The sequence below is a fragment of the Myotis davidii genome, unplaced genomic scaffold (genome assembly GCF_000327345.1).
Source record: "Myotis davidii unplaced genomic scaffold, ASM32734v1 scaffold238, whole genome shotgun sequence".
Taxonomy (NCBI): Eukaryota; Metazoa; Chordata; class Mammalia; order Chiroptera; family Vespertilionidae; genus Myotis; species Myotis davidii.
Window position 1 is genome coordinate 6,856,091 of NW_006293779.1, and position 17,184 is coordinate 6,873,274.

The following is a 17,184-nucleotide window of genomic DNA, read 5'->3' on the forward strand; positions in this document are numbered from 1 at the left end:
TGTTCTATGTATCACTCCTTCATTTGTTAACTAGAATACTCCTGAAAAAAACAAACTTCCTTCCCTTCAAGTATAGTTAGTTCCTTAGCATACTCCAAAGAAAACTAATGAGTTGTTTTAAAGTGTCATTATGAACTTACAGATTTAAACATATGTGATATGACTGATTATACTGTAGTTATTAAACTTGCTGATGCTCATCTTTGGCCAGCCACAGTCCGTGCAGTTAAGCACGTTAGTTATTTTGCCATGCCTTATTACAGTTTGATAACTTCCTTACAAGGTGTTCAAGGCCCCAGAAATAGAATAAGCTTTAGTCATAAGTCACATTCCCATACAACTAGTTTCTTTCTTATCTTTATATCTACTAAATTAAAAATTCCTAACTCTTAATTATAAATCAGCTGTGTTATACATTCTGGGTTTTATAACAAAACATGGACCCAGAATTGTAGCAGTATTTCTCACAGAGGTCTACTTTTAACATTTCATTGACTGCCCCTCAAAAAACATATCCCACTTAAAATTCAATGTTGAATGCTTCAATTTTGAGAGACTGGCTCAAAAAGATTCCTAATCTATTCTCAGCTGGCATTTTTGCTCTGGAAAGTATTTCTTAATGTTCCATCTCAAGATTTGGATATGTTTTTTAAAGATGTACAATAAAAATGCAGTTTTTCTTTGATAAATTAATAAGCTCATCAAGTATTGGGAAATTATCAAACTCTTAGAAACTGAATCATTTTGTACCATAATTCAGACTTTTTATAGAATCCTCATACCTCATCCTTAACATTAAAACTCATGATACTGTGAATATGAATTAAGTTCTGACTATTTGAAATACTAAATGTATTTGCTAAGTCATGCCCCTCTGAGATCAGAAACATGGAATTATCAATAATAAGTATTTATTTTGTTAGAAAACTAATTAACAAACATGTAAGCCCTGTCATCCTACACGGCTAGCAAACGTTACTGTGGAAAAGCAGGATCCTATATGTACCTGCTGACCATTCCTTCACAAAACATGGTTTTAATGGCCAAAAATTGCTTACTTCCACAATTTTTACTTTTTTCTTCAACATTAAATCACAATGAGAAATCACACCACATCAGAATTGCCAGCTCTTCTCTCTGATAAAAGAGGGATATGAATTGATATCCTGGTACAATTTCTTTTACTCATAGAATTGATATCCTGGTGCAATTTCTTTCCTGCAGTTTAAGTGACTGGGCTTGGATCAGAGGAAATAATGCAACTTTTCCAGGCAACAATGGCTTAAAAAAACAATCAACCACTACCAACAACAAAACAAAGCAATGACAAAATACTCTTCTGCAGTAGTGTGTATTTCTCAGTGGTAACAGTTACACATCTATATGAAGTCTTAGTATGTCCTCTGCACATCAGTGCTTTCACCACACTGAAAATCAAAAATTCTGCTAGCCTGCACACATGACAATAATTGCTTTTCCAGATGATATGCCTTTGATAAGGGAACTTTGGCCAAAAGCTCATTTTACTTTCTCTCCAAGCATAATATTTGTCATTAACTTTGAAACTGGTTTTACAAGCTTCTGAGCAGTAGTGTGAGTTGACCTGTTTGTTGCTATGAGAAAATTAACTGTGGCTGACACTTCAGTACTGTGGTCTTCTGTCTTCAGCAACATTCTTTAATTTCACACTGAAAAGCATTATTTTATGTAATTATACTTATTACATTTTTTTATCACAAGTCTAAAAAAATAATTACTATCATAGAAAAGGAAACTAAGGCAGAAATAGTAATAATTCAATTCCCCAGGGTAGCACAAAAATAGAAAAACCGAAATGTGTGCTCTTTCCATCATACCACGGAGAAAACTATGGCAAGAGAATACCTATTTCTTTAGTACACCTTGTTGAAATTTGTTTTCAAAGATTTTCTTGAATCCAAATAAAATATTTCTAAAAGGTACCACTTTAACTTAATGTAAACGATATTTCAAGACATAACTTACAAATGTTCCTGGCCCTAATTATGTACTGATTTTGTTTTGTTTTCATACCTGCCCCCCCCCCCAAAAAAAACCCCACACTCTCAAAATCTAAAGACCTCTCAAAAAATTTACAAGAAAATATTGTCAAAATGTATTATATAAAATTTCTGAGCACATGATTGCAAAATTTTCACTTTTCTTCACTTTCAAAAGGAAAAATGACAAATATTAATAGGGATATCACTCTGTGAAAGCTTGCAAATGAGTGAAGAGAGAGAGAGAGAAGAAATTGATGAATTAGAAATCCCTAATTAAAGATTTAAGCAACCTAATTTGGCTATGTGGCAGTTTTACAAATCCTATATAATAAAAGGCTGATATGCAAATCGACCAAATGGCAGAACAACTGGTTGCTGTGATGCACACTGACTACCAGGGGGCTGACGCTCAATGCAGGAGCTGACCCTGGTGGTCAGTGCACTCCCACAGCGGGAGTGCTGCTCAGCCAGAAGCCAGGCTCACGGCTGGTGAGCGCAGCAGCAAGTGGCAGGAGCCTCTCCCGCATCTGCAGCAGCACTAAGGAGCAGGCCTAAGCCAGCAGTCGGACATCCCCTGAGGGCTCCCAGACTGTGAGAGGGCGCAGGCTGGGCTGAGGGACTCCCACGAGTGCACGAATTTCATGCACTGGGCCTCTAGTAGAATCATTAAGTAGACCAATTAGTCAGTAAATTCACCTGATCAAACTTCCTACTCCCTAATCTTAACTATTGTTGAGATCTGAATACAGAACTTAACTATATTACTCAGAAAGGGGTTCTAAATTATGATTTTATGTGTTCATTTCATAATTGCTTTTAAATGGTCTTCAGATTAGTGTATTTAACCTCCCTAGCCCCAGAGTAAGTATTCTGAATGAAAGATATTTTCAATTTCATTCATAATAAAGTTATAGAATAATTTCTATTCTTCCACATATCTAAAATCATTCTTTGCAAAGCTTAGACATTCTACTAATGTTGTTAAATGAAAGTAAGAAGGAAAGACATTTCAAAAATTAAGAGAAATGATTCTGATAATAAGACAAATTATATATGTAATCACCATTACCATTTGATTCGAAATGACATCCAGAAATTTTAGAAAAGTATAGATACATCTACTAGCTGCCAGAGTTCTAAAACCTCTCATCAAAGTAAGCTAACTCTTTTTTATCTGCTATTTGATTTGAGGTAACCTTTCTTTGGCAAAAATTACTCAAATTATACCATCCCTTTCTAGAAGGTAATCCATTTTTTTAAACTGCAGCAGTCTTAGAATTTTTCAATATCATGGATTTTCATTACTTTAGAATTTACGACTTTCTATGTTCTTCCAAAACAGAACAAAATGAAATAAATAAATCCAAGTAATAAGTGATAAATTTTTGTCAGATTTTTATCTTTTCTATATTCCAGCATGATTAATTTATAAACCTCTATAATGTATGCAAAGAGCCAACCAACTTGGACCTATCCCCTAAAATAATTATCTTTCCATACCTTCTGCATATTTGGAAAAAGATAATTTAAAAAAATATTTGTCTTTTACATGAACACCTAACTACCCTGTTTGGAATTTATATGTATTTTAGAAAAATAGGAAGCACTGTGTTTGTTTTCCATTAACATGATGTTTCCTTTGATTGTTTTCAGTTATCTTATGTAGTCTTCAGAGTGGGGACCCACCTCATAATTTGGAAGTATCACTTGATTCTTTACATATCTCGGTTTTCTGGTGCAAGTGAAACTAACCCATCAAATCCCAAAAGCTCTACAGGCACAATCTATAGGGAGTAAAAGTGACACTTCTTGGTGAATAGAGAATCCTTAACAACAAATGAGATGAATAGGAGAGGAAGGTTTCCAAACCCAACTAAGGGACAATCACTAAGATCTCTTGTATCATGTGAGCAGGCTCTATCAGAGTGCTGAATTCAGTTGCTTGCCTCAGAGGGTCATGCCATAAATAAAATAATTATTAAACTGGCATTTATTTATTTCAGTTCTTCTAACATAGTTTACTGAGTCTTAATCTGCACACGGTATGTACCTTAATTTCATATAATGGACACACTTTCCTAATTATAAAGATTACCTCCTTTTAAAATGTGGATCTTTTCTCAGTTTTGGGGAAAAGTGAGCTGGGGAGAGGGGTAAACTCTCCAATAGCTAACCATTCAATATAAAAATTTAAACTTCTGAAATATTTATATAAAAACCAACATTATAAAATGACTGCCAAGGAGTCAAATTAAAATAAAATTATGCCTCAAATACCTTAGAAAGTAGAAATTTCTAAATGTTGGTGTCTTCATTTGGAAGCAAAAATTTCTACTGCACAATCTTGCCTGATGGTCCTTGATTTTCTCATCAGTCGGTTCCAGTTACATTTCCATTAGTGTGGATAGCTCTAAAGTAGGAGAAAGAAGACACAATTAGTCTACTAAAAATATTACAGGTTAAACTTAGATATTGTAACACATCATTGTTTTCCTACAAGCAAACAAAGATCCTTATACAGATGCTTTCGTTGTTAAAGAAATGTCAAATCCCATTCTTCTCCCTCCTAAAGATTTTAAAAATTGAATTTAAAGATTAAAGGTGAAAAGAAGAAAGTTGATAAGAGGTAATTAGTTTTTAGCTTTAAAGCAGGCAGATCCCCAAAGAAGGTATGCAGCAAATTGGTATTTGCTTTGCACTGGTACTCCAAAGAGACAAGGGGCTGGTGACTATCAGCTCACTCATCAGAGCTGCTGACATCATCCCAGCAACAGTAGCCTCAGTACCCAGTTTTAGGTAAAATGGAAAAGTAGGAAGAAACAGGGTTTCCAGCAGAAGATCACCTCTATGATAAGGAAGCACCCAATATGATGGCTACTATTCATTCCCAGGTCATTGTCCATGGGATAAGACAAATTGGATTATACTGAACTAATGGTAGTGCTGTGTCTTCCCACTCTGCCTCAAAGCTAATGCCAAACAGTGGGGGATTTGTAGATATAAGAGAATGCTTAAGAAATGTAAGCCCTACCTGCTTTCATTAAAGTTCAACTGCTTTAGGCATTAACACCCAGGGTTACTATTATTCCCTTTAGATCACAAAGACACAGTGGATCAGGCTCCAGAAAAAATCATTGTACCACAGGTCAATTCAGGAATCTTGCTAGTTAATTCTACCCGTGTCTCACCCTTGTCACCCTTGGACTTTGTTCAGAACACAAACCATTCTGGCCAACTACCCTCTCTCCTATTTTCATGCCCACAATGTTCTCTATGCTTTCTCAGTCACTCATGTGTGCCCCCGCTACTCCCCTTCCTGCTAATCTTTTCTTCAAAGACCCCTGGAGACCCCATTTACATAGCAAAACAAATCACCTCTACACCCTCAACCATATCACTGAACACTCCTTTCAGCCACCAGTCTAAATCTGGCTCTTGAAAGTTCTAGAGTGAAGGCTAAGACAGTAGATCCACCTTCTCCACGGTGACATTTCCAGACCCAACTCACCAGCAGCCCCATTCCTTCCCTCAAGCTCACACCATCTGACTGCCCCACCCTCTACTTCTCTTTGTCATTCAATATCCCACTTTATTTTTATTTTTTTTTCTAATCTGGGTCCACCCTCAATCCCTTCCATGCACTGTGCCTACTCTCATCTCTCCAGATGCTGTATTATCTATCACGTCTCAAAATCTTGGTTGTCACCCAAGCTATCAGTCCACATAGTATGTTACCTTCTTTCTTCCACATCACCACCCTCAAATTCCTAATCCTGGGGCAACTCAATCACTTTTTTAAAAAAGATATTTTATTGATTTTTTTAACAGAGAGGAAGGGAGAGGGACAGAGAGTCAGAAACATCAATGAGCCGAAACCGGTTGGCCGGCGGACTGAGAGGTCCCAGGTTCGATTCCGGTCAAGGGCATGTACCTTGGTTGTGGGCACATCCCCAGTGGGGAGTGTGCAGGAGGCAGCTGGTCGATGTTTCTCTCTCATCGATGTTTCTAACTCTCTATCTCTCTCCTTTCCTCTCTGTAAAAACTCAATAAAATATATTTTTTTTAAAAAAGGAAACATCAATGAGAAAGAAACATCGATCAGCCGCCTCCTGCACACCCCCTACTGGGGATGTGCCTGCAGCCACAGTACATGCCCTTGACCGGAATCAAACCTGGGACCTTTCAGTCCACAGGCTGATGCTCTACCCACTGAGCCAAACCGGTTAGGGCTCAATCACCTTTTGAAACACACACACACGGAGACTGATCCTGCAATTATGTAATATTAGGGTCTTCAAATTCAGTTAGACACTAAATGCTATCCAGTATCCCTTTTATATGCCATTAATCAGGTCTTTCTCCCATAACTCACAATGTCTTTCCAAATTTTTGCCACTCTCCCTCTCGCAGACCCATGGGGAGGGGAGGGGGTGAGATGGGAGAGGGGTCTTCTTGTTTTTATTAACATTTGTGTAGGTTGTTTATAATGTGAAGATACTATTTCTTTCACTTACTTTTAACATTTTCTCAGTCTATTATTGGCTTTTAATAGTTTTTATTTTAGGTGGCCAGATTTGTCCACCATTGTCTTTTTCATTTATTTTATTATGACTCTGCTTATAAATTTCTGATAGCAGATAGTCTGATTTTCACTTTTCTGTGGGATAATTGTTTGAATCCTTCATTCCAAATGATGTCTGATCTAATCTAAATTGTATTCCAAACTGCCCACCAGTTTTCCTAATATTAATTCTCACAAACTATCTTAACCAAAATTAGAAAAATAAATCCAGCAATATTTTAAAAAGCAATGTGTATTATAATCAAATAATATTATCCCTGGAATGTGATATTAGTTCAATAGAAAAAAATCCATCAATTTAATTCACCATATCAACAGACTAAAACGTAAGTGAACACTTTAATAAATGCGAAAAAAAAAAATAGAAAAAAGTCAGCCATTCATGACTCAAAACTCTCAGAAAAGTAGGAACAGAAGGGAACGTCCTCAGCATAGCACATGAATCTACAATTCTATAACTGATACCAGACATAATCATGAAAGACGAAATGTTTTCCCTCTAAGACTGGGAATAAGGTAAGAACATCTCTCTCACAACTCCTATTCAACACTGTACTGTACTGCAAGTATAATAATGCAAGAGAAAGAAATAACCTAAAGATGAAAAGAAAGAAGTCTTCTTTCACAAGTGAAAGGATTGCCTATATAGAACACCCTAAAGAATTCAACACTAAAGCCAGCAAATGAACTAAGTATATTGCAGATACAAGGTCAACATATTATAATTGTATTTCTACATGGTAGACATTTAAAAAATAGTAACAATTATATTAGCCATCAGAAAAGAAATGCCTAAGGCCCAGCTGGTTTGGCTCAGTGGTTGAACATCGACATAGGAACCAAGAGGTCCCCACTTCAATCCCGGCCAGGGCATTCATCCCCAGTGGGGGCCATGCAGGAGGCAGCCAATCGATGATGTTCTTCTCTCATTGATATTTCTATCTCTCTATCCCTCTGCCATCCTCTCTCTCTAAAGATCAATAAAAATATTTTTTAAAAGAAATATCTAAGCTAAATATAACAAAATAAATACAAGATTTGTGTGCTCAAAAATACAAAATACGAAGAGAGGGAATCGAAGACCTCAATAAATGGAGAGACACTATTTTCAAAGATCAATCAATACTGTTAAGATATCAATTCTTCCCAAGTTAATTTATAAATTTAATGTAAAACCTAATTAAATTTCCACCAGGCTTTCTGTAAAAACTGACAAGCTAATTCTAAAATTTGTGTAAATGCAAAGAAACTAGAATACTCAAAAAATAATTTTGAAATAGACCGAAGTCGGAAAACTTACACTACCTGGTCTCAAGATTTTCTATAAAGCTATAGAATCAAGACACTGTAATTCTGGCATTAGGGTAAACATACAAATCAATGGAGAAGATACTGTCCAGAAACAGAGTTACATATTTATGGTCAACTGATTTTCAACAAAAGTATCAAGGTCAATCAATGGAAAAATAATTGTCTTTGTTACAACTTTGGTACTAGAACAACTGACAATCCATGTGGTAAAAAAAGAAAGCAAGCAAAAAAATTCAACCTACATGTCCTATCTTATACAAATACACCTAAATATTTTAAAATGCAAAATTTCTGGGAGAAAACAAAGGAACAAATTTTGGGGATCCAGGAATTGGCAAATTTTTTCTGCAAAGAGCAAGACAGTAAACATTTCAGACTTTGTAGGCTATACAGTCTTGTTGCAAATACAAAACTCTGTCATTGTAGCATAAAAGCAGCATAGACGATGAGTAAACATTAGGTCATGGCCATATTCCATTAAAATTTTACGTACTAAAACAAGCAGTGGCCTGAATGGGCTGTAGTTTGCCAACCTGAGTTAGGCAATGAGTTTTAGATATGACACCAAAAGCACAAACCATGAAGAAAAAAATGTATATTTTGCACTTAAAATTTTAAACTTCTGCTCTTGAAAAGGCAGTGTTCTGAAAATGTAAAGACAAGCCACAGACTTGGAGAAAATAACTGCAAAACAAATGACTATTAAAGAACTTGTTTCTGGAGTATAAAGAACTTTTTAATACAATTATAAGAAAATAAGCAATCGAATAAAAGTAATGGGCAAAATATCTGGACAATGCAAAAAACCAAAACTCCTATCAAGGAGCCTAGTTACATGGTACATGTGTTTAATCTTTCCTTTAGGCTCCCTAAAGCTAGACTACTACTCTCTGAATAGAGCTTGGTCTAATGTCCTGCCTTACACAAGAAAATAACCAACAAATGAAATAAAACTATCAGAGCATTCTTTTTGGTTAATTTTTATTTTTAAATTTTTCTTATTTATGGAGAAAGATTTATAGTTCCACTTATTTATGCATTCATTGGTTGTTTCTTATATGTGCCCTGACCGAGGATCAAACCCAAAACCTTGGCTTATCAGGACGATGCTCTAACCCAGTGGTCGACAAACTCATTAGTCAACAGTACAACGATTGAAATTTCTTTTGAGAGCCAAATTTTTTAAACTTAAACTATATAGGTAGGTACACTGTTATTAACTTAATTAGGGTACTCCTAAGGCTTAGGAAGAGCCACACTCAAGGGGCCAAAAAGCCGCAAGTGGCTCGCGAGCCGCAGTTTGCCAACCAGGGCTCTAACCAACTGAGCTACCCAGCCAGGGTTAAAAGTTAGTTTTTAGTTAATATATGTACCTGGTACAAAAGTAAACTGTACAAAAGGGTTATAGTGAATAGAAATTTCCCCCAATCACCCAGCTTCCTTCCCTCACTGTGTGTTTACACTTATTCTGCTTATATAAAAGCACTTACATATATATTTAAAAATGGTGGCATATTAAAATACTTAATACATCTTAAAGCTTATTTCATATCATTCTTTTTTAAAAAATATATTTTTAGCCGAAACCGGTTTGGCTCAGTGGATAGAGCATCGGCCTGAGGACTGAAAGGTCCCAGGTTCGATTCCGGTCAAGGGCATGTACCTGGGTTGCGGGCACATCCCCAGTGGGGGATGTGCAGGAGGCAGCTGATCGATGTTTCGCTCTCATCGATGTTTCTAGCTCTCTATCCCTCTCCCTTCCTCTCTGTAAAAATCAATAAAATATATTTTTTAAAAATATATATTTTTAGTGATTTCAGAGAGGGAGAGAGAGAATGATGAGAGAGAACCATTGATCGGCTGCCTCTGCACACCCCAAACATACATATCTATAATGTGTCTGCATCCATATCCATATTAAGCTAAACATGAGTTCATACTGATGTCTCTAACTCTAACCCAGTACTATATGGTTCTAGCATTTCCCTTGTGCATGGCTATCTGTAACCTCGCTCTCCAAAAGTGAGAAACCTGGATCGCACAATTCACTATCCATCTATTTCACACTAGTATATATGCATAATGTTTTCAGAATTGTTAGCTTACACTCTCCTAAATTTTTGGTCCTATGATTTTAGTCATTTCTTCTGAAAGTCTTATTAGGAGAATTCTCATTTTAGATGTATGTTCCTAAGATCTTTCACCGAAATCATCTGTTCTCTCTCTAGACATTCTACCTGGGTGATCTTTCGTACCCATGGCTACCTTCCAATGCTGGTATTTGTGGGCTTTCAAGGAGGGAAATGGGTTTTTGTTGGTTTTTTGGTTGGTTGGTTGGTTTTTGGTAAAAGGGTTGTTCCCATCTCCCTAGCCTAGAAACAAAAAATTAGCAAAGATAGTTTTCAACTGAGTAATCCATCACGGCCATCCTAGGTAGTCTGGCACCATAATATTCAGGAGGCTGTAGAATATTTTATTATTATTATTATTATGAGGCTTTAACACTGCTGAGATGAGGCTATCAAGAAACCTGATATATAAAAAAATCCCCACAAGAATTTGGCTACATAGCAATCATTCAACCCCTTTTAAAATATATTTTCTACTTAAAATATTTACAAATGCATTTTCTTTTTCTTACTTTTCCACCTCCAAGGGGTATTTCAGTGTCTCCTTTACCTACCAGCACTGAGGAGATTTGCAAAGTCCTACATATCCAAGTCTAAATATGTGTGAACTCTGGACTTGACCATTTTAAAGGAAGTACTGAACGAAGTGAAAGGAAAATGCAAACTAACTTTGCTTGAGATAGAATGACTAAAATAATGCATGTTATTACAGTTAATTTGCATATAGACTATAAACTAGTGGGAAGTAGCTATGTGAAAACAAAAGCTAGATTAAGAACAATGGGCCTCAATAGGAGAAAAGAATAAGCCACCTGAGACAAGCTGGACAAAAGCCAAAAATATGAAACATATACCCAGGGCCATATTATTGCAAAAGTAAAGTATAAGAAACAGGGTTTTCTGCTTTCCCAAAATAAATATCCCTGATTAGCTAAAAATTCTATAGTGTTAGTCACAATAAAGATTCACTCACTAAAATGTCACAACATAAATACCAAGATGAATTTAATTATTGTTTTTAAGTATATATATTTTTATTGATTTTTTGCAGATAGGAAGGGAGAGGGTTAGAGAGTTAGAAACACCGATGAGAGAGAAACATCGATCAGCTGCCTCCTGCACACCTCCTACCGGGGATGTGCCCGTAACCAAGGTACATGCCCTTGACTGGAATTGAACCTGGGCCCCTTCAGTCGCAGGCTGATGCTCTATCCACTGAGCCAAACCAGTTAGGGTGAATTTAATTATTAACACAATGATCCTGCCTGGCCAGTGTGGCTCAGCTGGCTGAGTGCTGTCCCATGCACCAAGAGGTCGCTAGTTCGATTCCCGATCAGGGCACATGCCTGGATTGTGAGCTCAATCCCCATTAGGCAGCCTATCAATGTTTCTCTCTCCTCAATGTTTACATATCTCTTTCTCTCACTCTCCCTTCTTCTTTCTCTAAAATCAATTTTTAAAATATGTATTTAAAACAATGATCCTTTTCCAGCTCTTACTGGTAAACAAGTTGATCATTTCTTTTGTTTAAATCAAAACTACTGAATATAACAACTAGAGGTGGAGAGGCAATCAGACTAGAACAATTTATAAAAATTATTATAAACTCTTAACCTAACCAGAGGTATCTAAAAAGCAGGTATTTATCTATCAAAATTAATGCTTAATAGAACTTCAGGCAACGTAACAAAGTGAAATTAAAGAATCATCAGACAATGTTGATGAAGATATTTTTGTGTAAAGTCCATCATCTGCCCTGTCTGAAATCAGCTCCCATAAATGGATTCTGTCCCATAATTTTCCTCTAATTCTAAGTCTTCAAATACTTAAAAACCCTATGGCTTCTAAGAATTGTATTGCTGGAGAGCAGGGGAAGGAGTCTGTGATATTAAGTAGGACTGGGAAAAATGACTTCCAATTGTACTTATATAAATGATTAAATTGTAATTGGAGAAAAACCTTGGATAAATGAAATATTAAGCAGGAAATTAAGAAATAAGACTAAGAAAAATGAGTCTGTATACTTTTCTCAGGCTTACATGACACTTGCTCTCTCATTATGACCCATCAAGTATCAACAAATGTAGTAGAAAGACATAATCTATTTAACAGCTTTAAAAATAGATGATAAAGTACACCTAAAACTAATACAAAATAATGTTGAGTGCAAACTGTAACTGAAATATAAAAAATTTAAAAAGATGATAAATAATAAGTACAATAATAAATAATAAATGATTTTTTAAAGCTGGTCAGATACAGTAAAAACAAATGGGAGAAGGATATTGACGAGAAGATGGAAGGGCAGTCAATGAAGATGTCGTCTGAAATGAATGAATACCCCAAATGCAAATAATCTACCTACAGATGATCATCGCTTGACCATATATATAATTAAGGTAAAACATATTATTCTGTATTAACATATGCAAAATGTTAAGAGAGTGCCTGGAACATGTGTTCACTTTACAACTATTAATTTATAACACCCGCTGTTTATAGTTTAAAGTAATTCTAAAAACTCAATCTTACCCTCTCCTAAGGGTATGAGTGCTACATATTTTAAGGTAAATGCAATTTAAATATATTACTTCTTTCAGATCTTTCTTTAAAAGCAAGATTTATCCTCCAATTACAATGTGTTAGCCTATAAATTACAAGAGAACATTAGTATATTGTTATTAATTAAAGTTTTACTTCAACCTTTTTATCCTTTACAATATTTAGCCTACTTCCAATCTATTTTAATACCTGGCCAAAACCATAACTCAGTGTACATTTTCATTATAGCATCTTCTTAATCAGGTGCCCTTCCTCCCATTTCTACACCACCCCCAAATCAGGATCCAACCTCTAGCTCCCACAGAGTTGGGTACTACAATTGGTGTACTCTCTTTATAACTTCAAAAGGCCTCTAATATGTGCCCTTATCAGATACCATTACAATACTTGTTGACATATCTACTGCCATTATAGTCTGAGATTTCCCCGAGGACAAGACCCATATTTTCTTTATCTTTATGAAGCTGTCACACAAAGCCTGATACTAAAGGCTTCTAAATGTTTGCTGAATGAGTAGCTCTATCTTTCAGAAATAAACTAAATATCAATAATTTAAATATAGTACAACTAGTTGAAGTAGTATAGTTATTGAATCATCATTATAAAAACAAAGTCATCATGAAAACTCAAAAATACATGTTTGAGAAGCTGTATATCACTGTGATTAAGGGCAAGAGAATTTGGAGTCAGTCCCAGTTTTCATTCATTCATGCAACAAATAATTAATGAGAGGCTACTTTAAGCTAGGCACTACTCGAGCCTGCCCTCATAGAATTTACATATCAGTGGGAAGAGGTAAACAATAAAATAAGTAAATTATATAGTATGTTAGAAGGTGGTATGCACTGGGCGTGGTTAGAAGATAATATCTAGGAGGGAAGACGAATATTAAGTAAAGGGGAAGGGAGGGGGAAACTTGTGACACTACATAGGATGATATAAGTACACATCCTTTACTCAAGGTGAGACTTGAGCAAAGACTTGAAGGAGTATGAGAGATATTCATGAAACTGCCAGAATGCTTTCCAGAGTGGCTGCAACATTTTACATTCCCATCAGCAGCTTCTGATTTCTCCACATTCTTCTCAACACCTGTTTTTATCTGACTTTTTAAATTCTAGCCAACCCAGAGGGTGTGAAGTGGTATCTCATTTTGGTTTGGGTTTACATTTCTCTGACAGTTGTTTTTTCATACTCTTAACAGTGTCTTTTGAAGGTTGGAAGTTCTTAACTTCGTTGGAAGCCCAAGTTATGTTTTTTCTTTTCCAAGGATCACGTCCTGTGTTCTAAGAAATCTTTAGACTCATAGTCACAACGTTTTATACTATGCTTTTTTTTTGTAGAAGTGTTAAAGTTTTAGTTTTTATTAGTTTTAGAATTTGGAGTTAATCCCTGCCAGAGCTTACCAGTAAGTAGCAAAAGTGTGTAAGTAAGAAGTTAAAGCCAATAGGAAGAAGTGGGGCCTATATCTTACTGAAGAGAATACATGCTATCATTAAAGCATTCAAATTCAAGAGATAATAACAACACTGTGTAGTCCAAACAAAATGGGTGTATGTGTGGTTGAGGGGGGTGTACAGGAAATAATCACTGGTATAAAAAGATATCTTAAAAATGAAAATAAGCTGGACAGAAAGAGGAGATTACATTGGGGGGAAAAGGGTTTTGCAGCAATGTAAACTGAGGGAGTAACAGAGAAAGGGAGGACGATGACACTAACAGGTAGGAGAAGAGAGAAAAAGGTCAGGTACCAGACTGAGAATTAAAAGGGAGTTAGATCAAATTTTTTTAAGTGTATCTCTACTAATATAATTATTACTAACATTTCACAAGGGTGGCCATTAACAACAATGACATATAATTTTTTGCAGTTTAATGAACTTTTTGTCTCCACTCACCCTCAAATAAAGGAAAAACCTATTCATATTCATAAAGAGAAAAATATATTTCATAGGTCAGGGTCCATCATGCCTTTATAACATGCAGAGCAAGGCTCAGTCTGTTCACCACCCAGAGGCGGCACATAGGAGGCTATAAACTCCTCAAAGGGTGACATTACCAGCTGGCTGACTAACAGAACTTCCTCGGTGACAAAATGAAGAATTTCTTTCTTGAAGGAGATTCACTGAGAGTTTCTGTTTGATCTTTGTTTTTGTTTGTTGTTTGTTTTTAACTCCAGATCCAATGAATTAAAGAGTAATTATTTGCTTTGGAAAAAACACCAAAAAAATTCTGAATAAATTAGAAATCCAGACTGTAACTTCAGAAGTCCACCAAAATATTAATAGCTTTTGTGTAGAGACAGAAGATATGGTTAGTTACTTGCTTCTTTTACTTGCTCTGTGCTTTTTTTCTTCCTTTTATTTTTAAATATTTTCCCTGTTTTCCACAATATTCTAATTTCCTTTCATAACCGGGGGACAAAAACAAGCAAGAATGCAAGCTAGTCTTCCTCCAAGTAATATAACATGAATCACCTTTAAGCTCTCAAAATACCAAAGGAGAAGTAAATTTAACAAAGGGTGCCAAAATAAATGTCCCTAAAATAAATTATTCCTAAATGTGCCTTTAATAATTTAGAAATCTCACAGGAAACATGTTTTTAATAATAATATTTTTTAAATAAAAGATAAGCTCTTTCTCAATGTTAAACTAGATCTGACAGCTAGAACGTACTCTGATGCCCCGAATTTGAGCAAGGGTCAAGATATGATAAGCTCCCTTCTGGCTTGCAAACTTGCTTCTTTCTTTTTTTTTTTTTTTTTTTTTAAATAAGGTACATGCCCTTGACCGGAATCGAACCTGGGACCTTCCAGTCCTCAGGCCGACGCTCTGTCCACTGAGCCAAACCGGTTTCGGCCAAACTTGCTTCTTTCTTTCAATGAATTGGTACGATCTCTTCTTTAAACTATGAATAGTTAAGATAACTATTAGTTTTGCAGATTCACCTGACACTCATTATACTAAACTTAATACCATGTTTACTTTTTACTAAATGACCATAGATGTTTTTCAATGTCAAAATCTAAGCCATAAAAAACTTAACTTTCTACTTATATTTGTTTACATTTTATTACCCAGTATCCTAATTTTATTAATCTGTTAATATTATTCATTTAGTCACAATTGCTATAGAGACTAGAATATTATTTGCTCCACAGAGTTCAATCAAATAAAAATGAAGACTATTACCAATGCTTATGTGACTATGTTATTTCCAAGAAATTAAAATTTGCTATTTTTCAACTAAACTGGTCAAATGGATTATGACTGCCTTTATACAAGAATAAGTTAGTCACAGACTCTGAGCCACACAGTTCTAGGGGCCTGCTCATTTGATAGTACATATAAATGTGTCCTTTCGTATACTAAGTGCTTCTAGAGTTGGCCAGAGAAATTGCTGAACCTAATAACCCCTCACCATCTAGAACTAATGATCTCACCGTCCAGGAAGAAGGTGAAAGCCCTTCTGTCTCAGATGCTGAGGGCTCTACTCAGATAAGAGGTTGGCCAATATATGATCAATAAACTTCCTCCTAATTCTGACATTGTATGATAAGTGCAAAGGTGAATATGGCTTTGGTAAAGAAATTCCATTTAAGACCCACAAAATACTCATTAGCAGGGAGTCAAAGGTGAAAATAATGAAGTGGCAGAAAATCACGTATTGATTAAAATATTAAATGAGGTGAACATGAAACGTCTTACTGATGTGTATATTTAGAAGATAATGAACTTTATCTCTACTGCAAAAAGAGTTGAAATCTACCTCACACCCTATAGAAAAATTAACTAAAAATGAACCAAAGACCCAAATGTAAGTAATAAAACTTAAAGCTCTTAGAAAAGAAACATAGGCATTAATTTTTCATGACCTTGAGTTGGGCAAGGAATTCTTAGCTATGACACCAAAAGCACAAGAAGGAAAAATAATAGATAAATTGGACTTCATTAAAATGTAAAACTTTTGTGCCTCAATGGACTCACTATCAAGAAAGTTAAAATACAATCCACATAAGGGGAAAATATATTTGCAAGTCATATATCTGATATGGGACTTATCAAGAACTCTCAAAGTTTAATAATAAAAAGACAACCAAATTTTAAAATGGGCACAAGATTGAAATAGACATTTCTTTATGAAAGATGTGCAAATGGCCAATAAGCATATAAAAAGATGCTCAACCTCTCAGTCATTAGGGAAATGCAAATCAAAATTACAATGGATGGCTAAAATTAAAAAGTCATATAATAGCCCTAGCCGGCTTGGCTCAGTGGATAGAGCGTCAGCCTGTGGACTGAAGGGTCCCAGGTTCGATTCTCATCAAGGGCACATGCCTCGGTTGTGGACTTGAACCCCAGTGGGGGATGTGCAGGAGGCAGCCAATCAATGATTCTCTTTCATCGATGTTTCTAATTCTCTCTCCCTCTCCCATCCTCTCTGAAATAAATAAAAATATCAAAAATATTTTTAAAAGCCATAACCGGTTTGGCTCAGTGGATTGAGCGTCAGCCTGTGGACTGAAAGGTCCCAGGTTCGATTCCGGTCAAGGGCATGTACCTTGGTTGCGGGCACATC

The 17,184-nt window shown here is 35.6% G+C and overlaps 1 protein-coding gene across 2 annotated transcripts in view; it reads right to left on the minus strand.

The window, feature by feature from the left end:
* NCOA1 (nuclear receptor coactivator 1) overlaps window positions 1-14,781 on the minus strand; it is a 137,884-nt gene extending 123,103 nt beyond the window's left edge. The window contains exons 1-2 of one of the 2 annotated variants that reach the window (XM_006767522.2): window positions 14,665-14,781; window positions 4,299-4,431 (exon numbers count right to left, since the gene is read on the minus strand). The gene's annotated coding sequence lies outside the window, so the exon portion shown is untranslated. The remainder of the gene's footprint in view (window positions 1-4,298; window positions 4,432-14,664) is intronic. The other variant, XM_015566389.1, reaches the window with a different exon arrangement.
* Between the last annotated feature and the right edge of the window lie 2,403 nt (window positions 14,782-17,184).